The sequence below is a fragment of the Macaca fascicularis genome, chromosome 13 (assembly GCF_037993035.2).
Source record: "Macaca fascicularis isolate 582-1 chromosome 13, T2T-MFA8v1.1".
NCBI lineage: Eukaryota > Metazoa > Chordata > Mammalia > Primates > Cercopithecidae > Macaca > Macaca fascicularis.
Genome location: NC_088387.1, coordinates 96,559,502 through 96,573,125, shown reverse-complemented (window position 1 = coordinate 96,573,125; position 13,624 = coordinate 96,559,502). Strand labels below are relative to the sequence as shown.

The 13,624-nt window shown below is 45.8% G+C and overlaps 1 protein-coding gene across 50 annotated transcripts in view; it reads right to left on the bottom strand.

Annotated features, from left to right (window-relative positions):
* The window catches only part of DTNB (dystrobrevin beta), a 302,620-nt gene extending 297,189 nt beyond the window's left edge, over positions 1-5,431 (bottom strand). For all 50 annotated transcript variants that reach the window (XR_010580546.2, XR_012422596.1, XR_012422597.1 and 47 more), the window contains exon 1: positions 5,253-5,431. The gene's annotated coding sequence lies outside the window, so the exon portion shown is untranslated. The remainder of the gene's footprint in view (positions 1-5,252) is intronic.
* Between the last annotated feature and the right edge of the window lie 8,193 nt (positions 5,432-13,624).

Here is a 13,624-nt window from a genome sequence, read left to right as displayed (position 1 = left end):
GCATATTGCTAAGTGAAAGAATCCAATCTGAGTTGGCTCCATACTATACGATTCCAAATCTATGACATTTCCAACTCTGGAAAAGGTAAAACTATAGCCATGTAATGACATTTATTCTGTCTGTACTGCTAAGTATTTCACAAGTGAGCCACTTGCAGAGTTGTAGCATGCAGTCATGCCATGTAATGACATTACATGTAATGCCATGTTAATGATACATGACATTATGCATTTGTCAAATCCATAGAATATACAATACAAAGAGTGAACTCTAAATCATGAACTTTAACAACAATGTATCAATATTGGTTTATCAATTACAATAAATGTAGCATACTAATGCAAGATGTTAATAGGAGAAACCACATGGCAAAGAGTGGGTACATGGAAACTCTGTTCTATTCAGCTATATTGGCCACAGTTGTGTTAATCTATTTTTATTCCATTATGTATATTGTTTTAAAAACTGTATTACTGATAATTGCACTTGAGCACATACACAAAAGAAATGGAAACAGAGACTTAAACAGACATATGGATACCAATGTTCATAGCAGCACTCCTTGTAATGGCCAAAACAGGGAAAGAACCCAAATGTCCATCAATGAATGAATAAACAAAATGTGGTAGATGCATACCATGAAATATTATTCAGCCTTAAAAAGGAAATGTTGACACATGCTACAATATGAATGAACTTTAAGCACATTATACTAAGTGAAATCAGCCAGATACAAAAGGGCAAATCTTGTAATGACTCCATTCATATGAGGTACCTAGAGTAGTCGAATTCATAGACAGTAAGTAGAATGGTGGTTGCCAGGGGCTGAGGGAAGAATGGGGAGCTGGTGTTTAAGGGGTACAGAGTTTCGGTTGGGGACAATGAAAAAGCTCTGAAGACAGTGGTGATGGCTGTGCAACAACGTGAATGTATTTCATGCTACAGAACTGTACACTTAAAAATGGTTAAAATTGTAATTTTTATGTTATGTGTATTTTACTATAATAAAAAAAAGAGTGCTGAAAAACGAGTCATCCAAATTGAAAAAACAAAAATTGCATCTCTTCATTATACCATACATAGAAATAAATTCCATATGGAAAGCAAACCTTTTTTAAACTTTTGGAAGAAAATACAAGAATATATCATTAACACCATGAGAGAGAGAAAATTTTCTTAAACCAGATACACACCCGAAAAAAGACAAGCCATTTAAGGGAAATTTTTCATAAATATGACATTAAACTTAAATGGTATATACAACCAAACACATTGTTAACAAAGGGAAAGAAAAGCCTAGGGCTGGCAGGATGCATTTGCAACACACAGACCCATTGAAGAATCAGCATCTAAAGGAACCCAACTGTTCCTCAGTGAGTAAAAGGATACATACGCTGTGATGTAAGTCGACAACCGGGCCAGGTGTAGGGGCTCATGCCTGTAATCCCAACACTTTGGGAGGATCTCTTGCCAGCCTGAGCAACATGGCGAGACTGCATCTCCACAAAAAATTTTAAAATTAGCCAGGCATAGTGGCACGCATGTGTAGTCCCAGCTACTTGGGGGAATCACTTGAGCCCTGGAGTGCCACTGCTCTCCAGCCTGGGCAACAGAGCAAGACCCCATCTCAAAAAAAAAAAAAAAAAGCCTACAACTGAATACACTAAGCAGTTAAAAATAAATGGATTAAATCCACAAGTAGCAACATGGTTATAGCCCCATTAATTATGAAGTAACATGCGTACCTCTGACCCAGCAATTGTATTTTTTCATTCACTGCAGCAACAGTCCTTAATAAGAATACGAAATAAACTACAATACATACTACATAAGAGATTGTGTAGTAGTTAAAACGACTCAGGTTGATTCCTGTGTTCCAACATGAAAAGATCTCAAAATCATTCTGTTAGGGGAAAAAACTGCAGAACGCTGTGTACGGTATGATGTCATTAATGCAGAGGAGAAAAAACTGCTCTTTTTTTATTCTGCGTTACCTATGTATACATGGAAATACACAGAGAATAGTCTGGAAAGACCACAAAAACTGATAACTTCTGTTTCCGTGAGTAGGTCAAGGGGGCCTTTATTCTGTCTGTACTGTCTGAGTATCTGACAAGTGTGTGTGTTCCTTATATATACAAGAAAATACATAGAGAATAGTCTGGAAAGACCACAAAAACTGATAACTTGTTTCCGTGAGTAGGTCAAGGGGGCCTTTATGCTGTCTGTACTGTTTGGGTATCTGACAAGTGAGTGTGTGTTCTGAGTGACCTGCAGAGTTGCAGCACACAGTCACACAGAGTACGCACTACACAACTCCAGAAGCTGCCAGGCACGGGGACTCCAATGTGAATGATGATCCCTAAAGCTGGGCGGTATACAATCTACACAACTAGACGCCACAGCTCTGATGCTTATGTAATTCGAAATCAATAAAAGGGAGTGGGGAGGATAGAGAATGGACTGCAAACCAGCATAAGGGAACATTCTGGGGTGATGGAAATTTCTTGATTGGAATGCTGGTTACAAAGTATACAGCAGTCCCCCACTCAGAAATAAACAATTTGTAAGTTTTAAGTTGTGTACCATTCTGAGCAGCCTGATGAAATTTTGTGCCATCCCACTCTGTCCCACCTGGGATGTGAACCATTCCTTTGTCCAGCATATCCACACTGCATAAGCCACCCTCTGGTTACTCACTTAGTAGCTGTCTCAATGATCAGATTGACTGTCATGGTATCACAGTGCTTGTGTTCAAGTAACCACTGTTTTACTTAATAATAAACCCGAAGTGCAAGAGTAGTGATGCTGGCAATTGGGATATGCCACAGAGAAGCCAAACATATGCCTAACAGAAATCATTAATCTCTCATGGTACCTAATTTATAAGTTAAAACTTTATCATAGGTGCTTAAGTATAGGGGAAAAAAACAGTCTATATAGGGTTTGGAATCAGCTGTGGCTTCAGGCATCCACTGGTGCTCTTGGAACATATCCCTGAGGCTAATGGGGGGACCACTGTACACATTTTTCCAAAACTCATCCAACCACACATGGGAAATCTGTACATTTTATTGTGTCCACTATACATCAATAGGTTGGTTTTAAAATAAATATATAAACAAAATATCATCGAGAGCGCCTGGAATAAGGCACCCAATATTGTAGAACCTACGCACCTCTCAACAAGAGACCTGCTGGCTGTACACAGTCACACAGAGTGTGCACTACACAACTCCAGGAGCTGCCGGGCACGGGGACTCCAATGTGAATGGTGCTCCCTAAAGCTGGGCAGTATACAATCTACACAACTAGACGCCACAGCTCTGATGCTCATATAATTCAAACAGGAGAAATAAATTTACTTATTCAAGACTTCCTATACAATGCCAGATTTTGATTATTACTCTTATTTTTCACACGAAGAAACTAAGGCCCTGGGGTAATATAAAGACAAAAAATAAAACAATAAGTTGAAATTCTCTTGGTTCTGAGTCTAATTTTCTAACCATAGGTAGAAATTTGTCTCCCGGGCATAGTGGACATCCAAAAACTGCCAGCACTACCTTGACTGCACAACCCCTTTGAAAGGCAATTCCACTTATGCATTATGATAAAAATCCTCAGAGAACTCATAAAAGGTCAAGTTTTAATTTGGCAGACAAAGTAACCCAACAGGCACTGCAACCCAGGTTACTGAAACAGCAGCCTGGAGCTCCAGAGTTCAGAGATTCAACCAAGGCAGAGGACAGGTAGGATTCTAGCCCTTACAGAAAAGCAGAGGCACCGATAGCCTCGCACTACAGGTCTAAGATCCAAGAACTAGGATGAAAATGAAAAAGTGTTTTCTAGACAACACTACCCTCTTCCTTCTCAAGTGACAGGAAAAGCCAATGGGAGAAGGAACAAAATGGGATGATCTCAAGCAACAGCCCAAGGAGCAAGCTCTTGACGGTCAACATGTAAGACACATGGGAAAGTGGTAGTATGGCCACAGAAACCAAGACCTCGCCGCCTTAGCCATTGCTTTAACGTGCCCAGACCTTAGAAACTGGGTTGCCTGGCATGGCAAAAAAAAAAAAAAAAAAAAAAAAAAGGCAGAGAGAGAGAACTTGTGGAACAGGGGAAATCTAGCAACGTTCCCTAACACTAGAGTGACTGACACTGCTCCATGGCAAATGTGGCCAAATCTTGCTTGTCCATTCATTCATGCAATAGACATTTATGGCTCGACCGCTGTGAGACAGGCAACATTCTGAAGACTTTGCAGTGAATTGTCATGGAGCTTATTTCTGGTTGGGAAGGAAGGAAACTTCCTTTCTTTCCAAACGTCTTTTTTCCCCTCTGAGAGCCCCCTTTAAATGGTACCCGTAGGAGCCTTCGTCGGAGCCTTCGAAACTCTCCCAAATTTCTCCCATAGGCTTATTTGACCTTTCCGCTTTTTCTCCAAATCACGCAAATTATGGCTTCAATTTCCCAATACTGGGAAAAGACAAAAGAGACCTAAAGTGAATACGGCATAAAACATAAAATTGGACGCTCTTTTGTATTTTATGTGCATATCTTCACAGTCACACTGCCAGCACCTCAATAACATGAGGGTGTTTCATACTATTTCGTGGCCCCAGTGCTGACTACGGGTCTCTACCCACAGTAGCTGGAAGGTCTTTCTAATCCCAAGGCCTGGCACGGGAATTTAAGGGCAAGTATTCGTTACCGGCATCCTCCTCTCGGGACACTTTCCTGACCAGGGTGACCTCCCGGATAGGTTCGCTATTAGGCACCTCGGGAAAAAGTGATTTGGGGTGATCTGAAATAAATATCCTTCCCTCTGCCAGGGCCTGCCCGCCTCACCTGCCCTCTGCCAGGACCTGCCTCACTCGCCCCTTCAGCACCTAATGCAGAGCCGCCTCCAGGCGAGCCGGGCTCGGGCAGCATCAGCCCGGCGCCGCGCCCCAGCTCGCGCCCGTGCCCCGGCGCGTTCCGGACCCCGAGACCCCTCCCGGCCCGGGCTCCGCAGCATCCCCTCTGCCTGTCCCTCCGCGGCCGACTGCGCTGTCCCACCTCGCAGCCCCGCGCGGTGCAGTGGCCCCGGCTCCCCGCGCCCTCCCCGCCTCCCGCGGCGCCGCACCCGCAGACTCCCGGGTCCCCAGTCCCGGCGCAGCGCGGGCTCCCGTCCCGCACCTCGCGGGCGCGAGGCTCCAGCCCGACTCTGCTCCCCGCAGCCCCGGCGGCGGCCGCAGACCCCCACCTTGCTCACTTCCCTGCAGGAGCAGGGGGCGTCGGGAAGGTCTCCTGCGGCCTCACTCCTCCTCACGCTCCGGCCCGGCCCCCTCGGCTGAGGCAGCGGCGGCGCCCACTCAGGCCCCGGAGCCGCCCCCGCGGCGAACGTTCGCAGCGCCTGGCTCGCACAGCTTCCCCGCCCGGCACGCGCAGCGCCCGCCCCCGGCGCGAGGGCGCGAGGGCGGAGGGCGGAGGGCGGAGGGTGGAGGGGCGGGCGCGCGCCCAGCGCGAGCGCGCGACCGGGGGCGTGGCTTCTGCGCGAGAGGAGGGGGCGGGAGCGGCCGAGCACCCCTTCACCCCGCCCCCGCGGTTCCGGGCAGGCGGGAAGCTGGCTCCATCCAGGCTTCTCCCGCTCTCTGGCGCCGGGCCCGGTCCCTTTCCATCCGCTGGTATCCGCCGGCAGGGTGCCCGGCCCGACGTGACTACCGGGCAAAGAATGCAAAGAGCCACCCCGTGAATCATTCTCTGCGCCTAGGGCACAAGCCTCTGCCCGAGTGACCCGCATGAACTCCGCAAGCTCGCTCAGCCGCGGCGTTCACCCCGCGCCGCACCAGGTACCTGTGGGCGCACGATCACGGTCACAGCGCCTGGGCTCGAGGCTCCCCAAACTTAGCGGGGAAAACAGCCGTGTACACAACCAAGTCCGGTGACCTGTGCAGAGCCAAGGCACAGTGCGATGCTGTGGGAAGGCACAGAAGCTAGAGATGACTTCCGCTTGGACGCCGCAGAGGGCTTCCTGGAAGAGGCGGCATTTATGGTCAGCCTCGAAGGAAGAAAAAGAAGTCCTAAGAGGAAAAAGGGAGGACATTAGGGCTGGGAAAACAGATTGGGCAAAGGAGCCAGGGGCAGTCAGATTTACCATCAAAGCACCAGCTTTTTTGTGTTTTACTGTTACCCATCTTTTATAGAATTCTTTCCAAACTGTGTGAAATACAGGAGATGGTGCCAAATTAGGATGTAGCAAGGACTTTGTAAATGGTTCAAATGGTCATTTTTCTCAACGTTACTTAAGACTCAAAACAGCAACGTCCTTTAGGGGCTATTGGTCAATGATGAAGGCTGTAAGCTCCAGAGCTAAGCGACCCCAGGCTTGCATGCTGGGAGTATGGTTTTCACTGTTTTTTGGCACCTTATGGTAAGGCAGATCGTGCCACCTCCTGCTGCTGCCTGCCTGCCTGCCTTTAGAACACCCTCTTCCTCCTCCTCTCCTCTTTTTATTTTTAAACTCCTATGGTGAAGGAAATGCTGATAACCAACTTTGTTAAATGGGAACAAATAGGTTCCTCAAAAGATGAGCATTTTTGGCCGAGCGTCGAGGCTCACGCCTGTAATCCTAGCATTTTGGGAGGCTGAGGCGGGCAGATCACTTGAGGTCAGGGGTTCGAGACCAGCCTGGCCAACATGGCAGAACTCTGTCTCTACTAAAAATACAAAAATTAGCCGGGCGTGGTGGTGTACACCTGTAATCCCAGCTACTTGGGAGGCTGAGGCAGGAGAATCGCTTGAACTTAGGAGGCAGAGGTTTCAGTGAGCCGAGATCGCGCCACTGTACTCCAAGCCTGGGCAAGAGAGTGAGACTCTGTCTCAAAAGAAAAAAAAAAAAGATGGACATCTTACCTTTCATATATGAAGTGTGAATATTTTCATGCTTGAGGAGACTTATCTCTTGTAGGCACGGTCTTGGCTATGTTTTGTACATATGAAGATACTCAGAATCAGGTAAGAGACATCTAGCCTCTTCATTTGCCCTTTTTGAGCACCCACTATGTGGAAGGCATTGAGAGGTGTTAAACATTGATTCTGTTATTCGGAGAAAAGATGTGTAAATAATATAAAATAAATGTGTAAATATTGCTTGATATGTTTGTTCTATTGATTGAAACCAAGGTAATTTCAATATGTGGGCTAGACAACCATAAACCATAAGGGAATTAAATATTTCAAGGACACTGTATTGGCATCTCCATCTCTGTTCTCTGTTTCTTCACTTCCCACATCCTCAGAAAACTTCTCAAACACCTTTCAATCATTCTCCCCCTCTCACTCCAAAATTACCAGCTTCTCTTTACTTGTCTCTTTCCTTAATCATCTATACATGTTTAAGCTTTTCCTGTCCTCAAGAAAAAGGAAGAAACCCTTTCTCTGTCCCTCTAGATTCTGCTTCAGTTACTAGTCCCTCTCTGAGTTTTCCTTCACAAATGTCTTGAAAGTCATCTACCCTCATCTCTACCTCCTTAGCAGTTCCTCAGCTCCTCAAACCTATGTAGTTTCTGTCCACACCGCATCACTGCATTGCTCTCAGTCATGAATGGCTTGTTTGATCCTAAATACCACAAGCCATCTTTGAGTCCTCATATTATTAGAACTCTCAGTGACATTTGACAGAGTACCCCACTCTTTCTGAAACTCCCTTGGTGTCATGGCATGACTCCTTTCTTTTTTTTTTTTTTTTTTTTTTTTTTTTTGAGACGGAGTCTCACGCTGTTGCCCAGGCTGGAGTGCAGTGGCGCGATCTCGGCTCACTGCAAGCTCCGCCTCCTCAGTTCACGCCATTCTCCTGCCTCAGCCTCCTGAGTAGCTGGGACTACAGGCGCCCGCCACCGCGCCCGGCTAATTTTTTGTATTTTTAGTAGAGACGGGGTTTCACTGTGGTCTCGATCTCCTGACCTTGTGATCCGCCCGCCTCGGCCTCCCAAAGTGCTGGGATTACAGGCTTGAGCCACCACACCCGGCCTTGGCATGACTCCTTTCTTAACCCCTGTGACCACTTCTCAGTTTCACAGATTCTCTCTTCAGCTGGTCTCACTCCACACATTCTCCCTGGACCATTCCATCCACTCTGTGTCTTCATCTGCCGCATATCAGCAACTCCCAAGTGCACTATCTCTAGCTCAGGCCACTCATCTTGGTTCCATATTCACAAAAGCCCGCCAGACTTCTCTACTGGGTGTCCTAGAGATACCCCACACTCTACATGTCTAAACTACTGTCCACCCAGTTGCCCAATTCAGAAACTGGGGGCCATTCTTGATTCCTTCTTCTCCTGCCACCCCTCTGCCCTGATGCCATTCCCAACAACCACTAAGTCCCATTGATGCTTCCTCATAAATAAATAACTAGAATGTATCCCTCTTAGGCCCTCTCACCTAAACTAATGCAGCAGCTTTGTTTGTTTGTTTTGAGACGAAGTCTCACTCTATCACACAAGCTGGAGTGCAGTGGCACGATCTTGGCTCACTGCAACCTCCGCCTCCCAGGTTCACCCGATTCTCCTGCCTCAGCCTCCTGAGTAGCTGGGATTACAGATGACCGTCACCACACCTGGCTAATTTTTATACTTTTAGTTAGAGACAGGGTTTCACCATGTTGACCAGCCTGGTCTCGAACTCCTGACCTCAAGTGACCCACCTGCCTGGGCCTCCCAAAGTGCTGGGATTACAGGCATGAGCCACTGCACCTGGCCATGCAGCAGCTTTTTATGTGGTCTCCCTGCCAGTCTTGCTGCTTCCAATCCATCTTCCATTCTGCAGGTTAGAGAAAACTTTCAAAAATTTACCACCCCTGGTGTCACTGTCTAGCACTTCCCTTAATCTAGACCTTGCCCATTCTCTCTAGTCCATCTTCTGTTGCTTCCTCCACACACACCATACAAACTCCTGAAATGTTTCCACTTCCCCTTGGCTCCACACCTTTGTGCTTGTTTCTGTCTCTTTTTGGAATGTCATTTGAATACAAGCAAAGAATATCTAACATGTGTCACTGGAGTTCTACATATGTTGAAGCTATAATCTAAAAATCTTTCTGAAAATAAGATATGAACCTATAAGGGCTACATTTACCTGGGAAAACTGCCAGAGGCTGACCTCTGATAGCTATGCTATTTACACTATTAAACTGATAATAATAATGATCTTCGAGGTTTGCAGGTACAAAGTTCAAATTGTTTAAAAGGGTAAAAAAATTGGACTGCAGGCCAGGCATGGTGGCTCACACTTATAATCCCAGCACTTTGGAAGGCTGAGGTGGGCAGATCACCTGAGGTCAGGAGTTCGAGACCAGCCTGGTTAATGTGGTGAAACCCTGTTTCTCCTAAACATGCAAAAAATTAGCCAGACATGCTGGTGCACGCCTGTAATCCCAGCTACTTGGGAGGCTGAGGCAGGAGAATCGCTTGAACCCGGGAGGCAGAGATTGCAGTGAGTCAAGATTGCGCCATTGCGCTCCAGCCTGGGAAACGAGCGAAAATCCGCCTCCAAAAAAAAAAAAAAAAGAAAGGAAGAAAAGAAAATTGGGCTGCAGTACTTTAAAGGTGGCTGCCAATTTTTTGTATCATTCCTCTCCATCCACGCTGGCCTTACTGAATTGTTTGGCGAATAGAACATGCAATATTCTGGGATTTCCAACCCCAGGTCACAAGAAGTCTTGAAGTGGTGTCCACTTGGGTTTGGGTGTTTGGTCTTTGGGAACACTTTTTTTTTTTTTTTTTTTTGAGATGGAGTTTCACTCTTGTCACCCAGGCTGGAGTGCAGTGGCACGATCTCTGCTCACTGCAAACTCTGCCTTCCGGTTTCAAGCGATTCTCCTGCCTCAGCCTCCCGAGTAGCTGGGACTACAGGTACCCACCACCATGCCTCGCTAATTTTTGTATTTTTAGTAGAGACGGGGTTTCACCATGTTGGCCAGGCTGGTCTCGAACTCCTGACCTTGTGATCTACCTGCCTCAGCCTCCCAAAGTGCTGGGATTACAGGCGTGAGCCACCACGCCCAGCTAGGAACACTTATTCTTAAAGCCCTGAGCTGCTATGTAAAACATGTAACTCCCCAGAAAGGTCCTACATGGAGAAGGAGAGGACCTAGCTGATTCTTGCTGGTATGAGTGAAATCGTCATGAAAGCCCTACATCAGCAGAATACCACTGAGTGACCTCAGCTGAAGCCACAGGGAACAGAAGAATCATCCAGCCAAGCCCTACCCAAATTCCTAACTCCAAAGACTGTGAAATTATAATTAAAATGGTTCTTACTTTAAGCCATGCTTTTTAGGGTAGGTGGTTTATTATGGAGTCTGGTAGCCAAAATAGTTGGCATCAGCTTTCTCAAGAGCAATATACAAAGCAAGGCAGTAGTGATACAGCATTTTCAGCATTTTCTAGAAACTTAAGGAACAAAGATGCAAGCCAAGGATTTTATATCCATCCATTCATGCTGTTTCTAAAACATCTAAAAAGAACTGTTTACAAAATGCACAACTCAGAGAATACTGCACATGCAAGCCCATCTTAAGTGTCTAGTAGAGCAGGGTCAGCAAATTTTTCTAAAGCATCTGATAGTAAACATTTTAGGTTTGGTAGTCTAACTACACCAGCCTGCTACTGTAGCACAAAAGCAACCATACATGACATGTCAATAAGTCGGCGTGGCTATGTTTTGATAAAATCATATTTACAAAAACAGACATTGAGCTGGATTTGGCCCGTGAGCTATAGTTTGCCACCCCTATACTAGAGGAAAAGGAATAAATTTATTAAGCAAGCACATCACAAAACACAAGGCCCACATGATTTAAGAAAATAATATACCATGACCCAAGTGGGGTTTATGTATTAGTCTGCTACAGCTGCCATCACAAAATATTCAGATTGGTGGGCTTAAAGAACAGAAATTTATCTTCTCATAGTTCTGGGGGCTACAAGTCCTACATCAAGACGTTGGCAAGGGCGGGGCATGGTGGCTCATGCTTATAATCTTAATACTTTGGGAAGCAGAGGAGGAAAGATTGCTTGAGCCTATGAGTTCAAGACCAGCCTGGGCAACAGAGTAAGACCCCACCTCTAAAACATTTTTTTTTTCTTTTTTTGAGACAGTCTTGCTCTGTCACCCAGGCTGGAGTGCAGTGGTGTGATCTTGGCTCACTGCAACCTCCACCTCCCAGGTTCAAGCGATTCTCCTGCCTCGCTTTCCAAGTGACTGGGATTACAAGTGCATGCCACCCATTCGGCTAATTTTTGTTTTATTTTTAGTAGAGACAGAGTTGGTCTCAAACTCCTGACCTCGGGTGATTCACCCGCCTCAGCCTCCCAAAGTGCTGGGATTACAGGAGTGAGCTACTGTGCCTGGCCACCACAAAAAAAAATTTTTGTGTGTGATGGAGTCTTGCTCTGTCGCCCAGGCTGGAGTGCAGTGGTGCAATCTCGGCTCACTGCAGTCTCCACCTCCCAGGTTCACGCCGTGTTGGCCAGGATGGTCTCGATCTCCTGGCCTAGAGATCCACCTGCCTTGGCCTCCCAAAGTGCTGGGATTAACAGGTGTGAGCCACCGCGCCAGCCTACCTCCCCTTCTTATAAGGACAGAAGTCCTATTGAAGTAGGACCCACCTCTAATAACCTCATGTAACTTAACCCTTTAAAGACCCTATCTCCAAATATAGTTACATTCTGAGGTACCAGAGATTAGGACTTCAACTACCTAAATGTAAAAGCTAAGACTGTGAAACTCTTAGAAGAAAACATAGCTGTAAATCTTCATTACCTTGGGGCTGGTAAAGGCAAATGACAAAAGAAAATATAGATACCTTAGACGTTATCAAAATTTAAAACTTTTGTAAGTCAAAAGATGCCATCAAGAAGATGAAAAGACAGCCTACAAAATGGGCAAAAATATTTCCAGATAATACATGTAATAAGGGACTTATATCCAAAATATATAATGAATAATTAGACTCGACAATTATACAACGAATCACCCAATTGTAAAATGGGCAAAATATTTGATCAGACATTTCTCCAAAGAAGATATACAGAAGACCAATAAGCACACAGAAGGAGGCTTGACTTGATTAACTATTAGAGATATGCAAATCAAAACCACAATGAGATACCACTTCATCCCACCAGATGACTGTTATTGGGCAATAAGAAAAAGAATGGAGTGCTGATACCTGCTACCACATGGATAAACCCTGAAAATATTATACACTAAGTGAAAGAAGCCAGTCACTGAAGACCACATATCATATGATTCCACTTTGTTTTATTTTATTTTATTTATGTATTGAGATGTAGTCTCACTCTGTCGCCCATGCTGGAGTGCAGTGGTGCAATCTCGGCTCCCTGCAACCTCTGCCTCCTGGGTTCACTCGGTTCTCCTGCCTCAGCCTCCCGAGCAGCTGGGATTACAGGTGCACGGCACCACACCCAGCTAATTTTTGTATTTTTTTAATAGAGACAGGGTTTCCACTATGTTGGTCAGACTGGTCTCAAACTCCTCACCTTGTGATCCGCCCACCTCAGCATCCCAAAGTGCTGAGATTACAGGCGTGAGCTACCACACCCGGCCTGATTCCATTTTATGAAATGTCTAGAATAGGCAAATCCATAGAGACAGAAAGGAAATTAGTGGATGCATGGGGCTGGAGAGGTTGGAAGGAGTGAGGAGTAGCTGCCAGTGGGTATAGGATTGCTTTTGGAAGTGATCTTAGATTGATCTTAAATTGATCTTAATGTTCTTAAGATGTTCTTAAATTGATCATGGTGATGGTTGCACAACTCTCGTTAATATGCTAAAAACCATTTAATTCTAAACTTTACATGGGTGAATTATAAGGTTTGTAAATTACATCAAATAAAGTTTTTTTTTCTTTGTTGTTGTTGTTGTTGTTGTTGCTGTTGTTGTTTCAGACAGGGTCTTACTCTGTTGCCCAGGCTGGAGTACAGTGTCGCCCAGCTCACTGCAGCCTCGACCTCCCAGACTGAAGCAATCCTCCCACTTCAGCCTCTCTCCCAAGTAGCTGGGACCACAGGCGTGCACCACTGCGCCCAGCTAATTTTTTACTTTTTTTGTAGGGACAAGATCTCACAATGTTTTCTAAGCTGGTCTTGAACTGCTGGGCTCAAGTCATCTTCCTGCCTTGGCCTCCCTAAGTGCTGGAATTACAGGTATGTGCCACTGCACCCAGCCAGCTGTTTTTTGTTTTGTTTTTGTTGTTTGTTGTTGTTGTTGTTGTTGTTTCCGAGACAGAGTCTCGCTGTGTCTTCCAGGCTGGGATTCAGTGGCCCAATCTCAGCTCACTGCAAGCTCTGCCTCCCTGGTTCATGCCATTCTCCTGCCTCAGCCTTCCCAGTTGCTGGGACTACAGGTACCCACCACCAAGCCCAGCTAATTTTTTTTGTATTTTTAGTAGAGACAGGGTTTCACCATGTTAGCCAGGATGGTCTCGATCTCCTGGCCTTGTGATCTGCCTGCCTTGGCCTCCCAAAGTGCTGGGATTACAGGCGTGAGCCACCATGCCCGGCCACCAGCTGTTTTTATCAAAAAATAATACTATAAAACCCTCCTCAAAGAC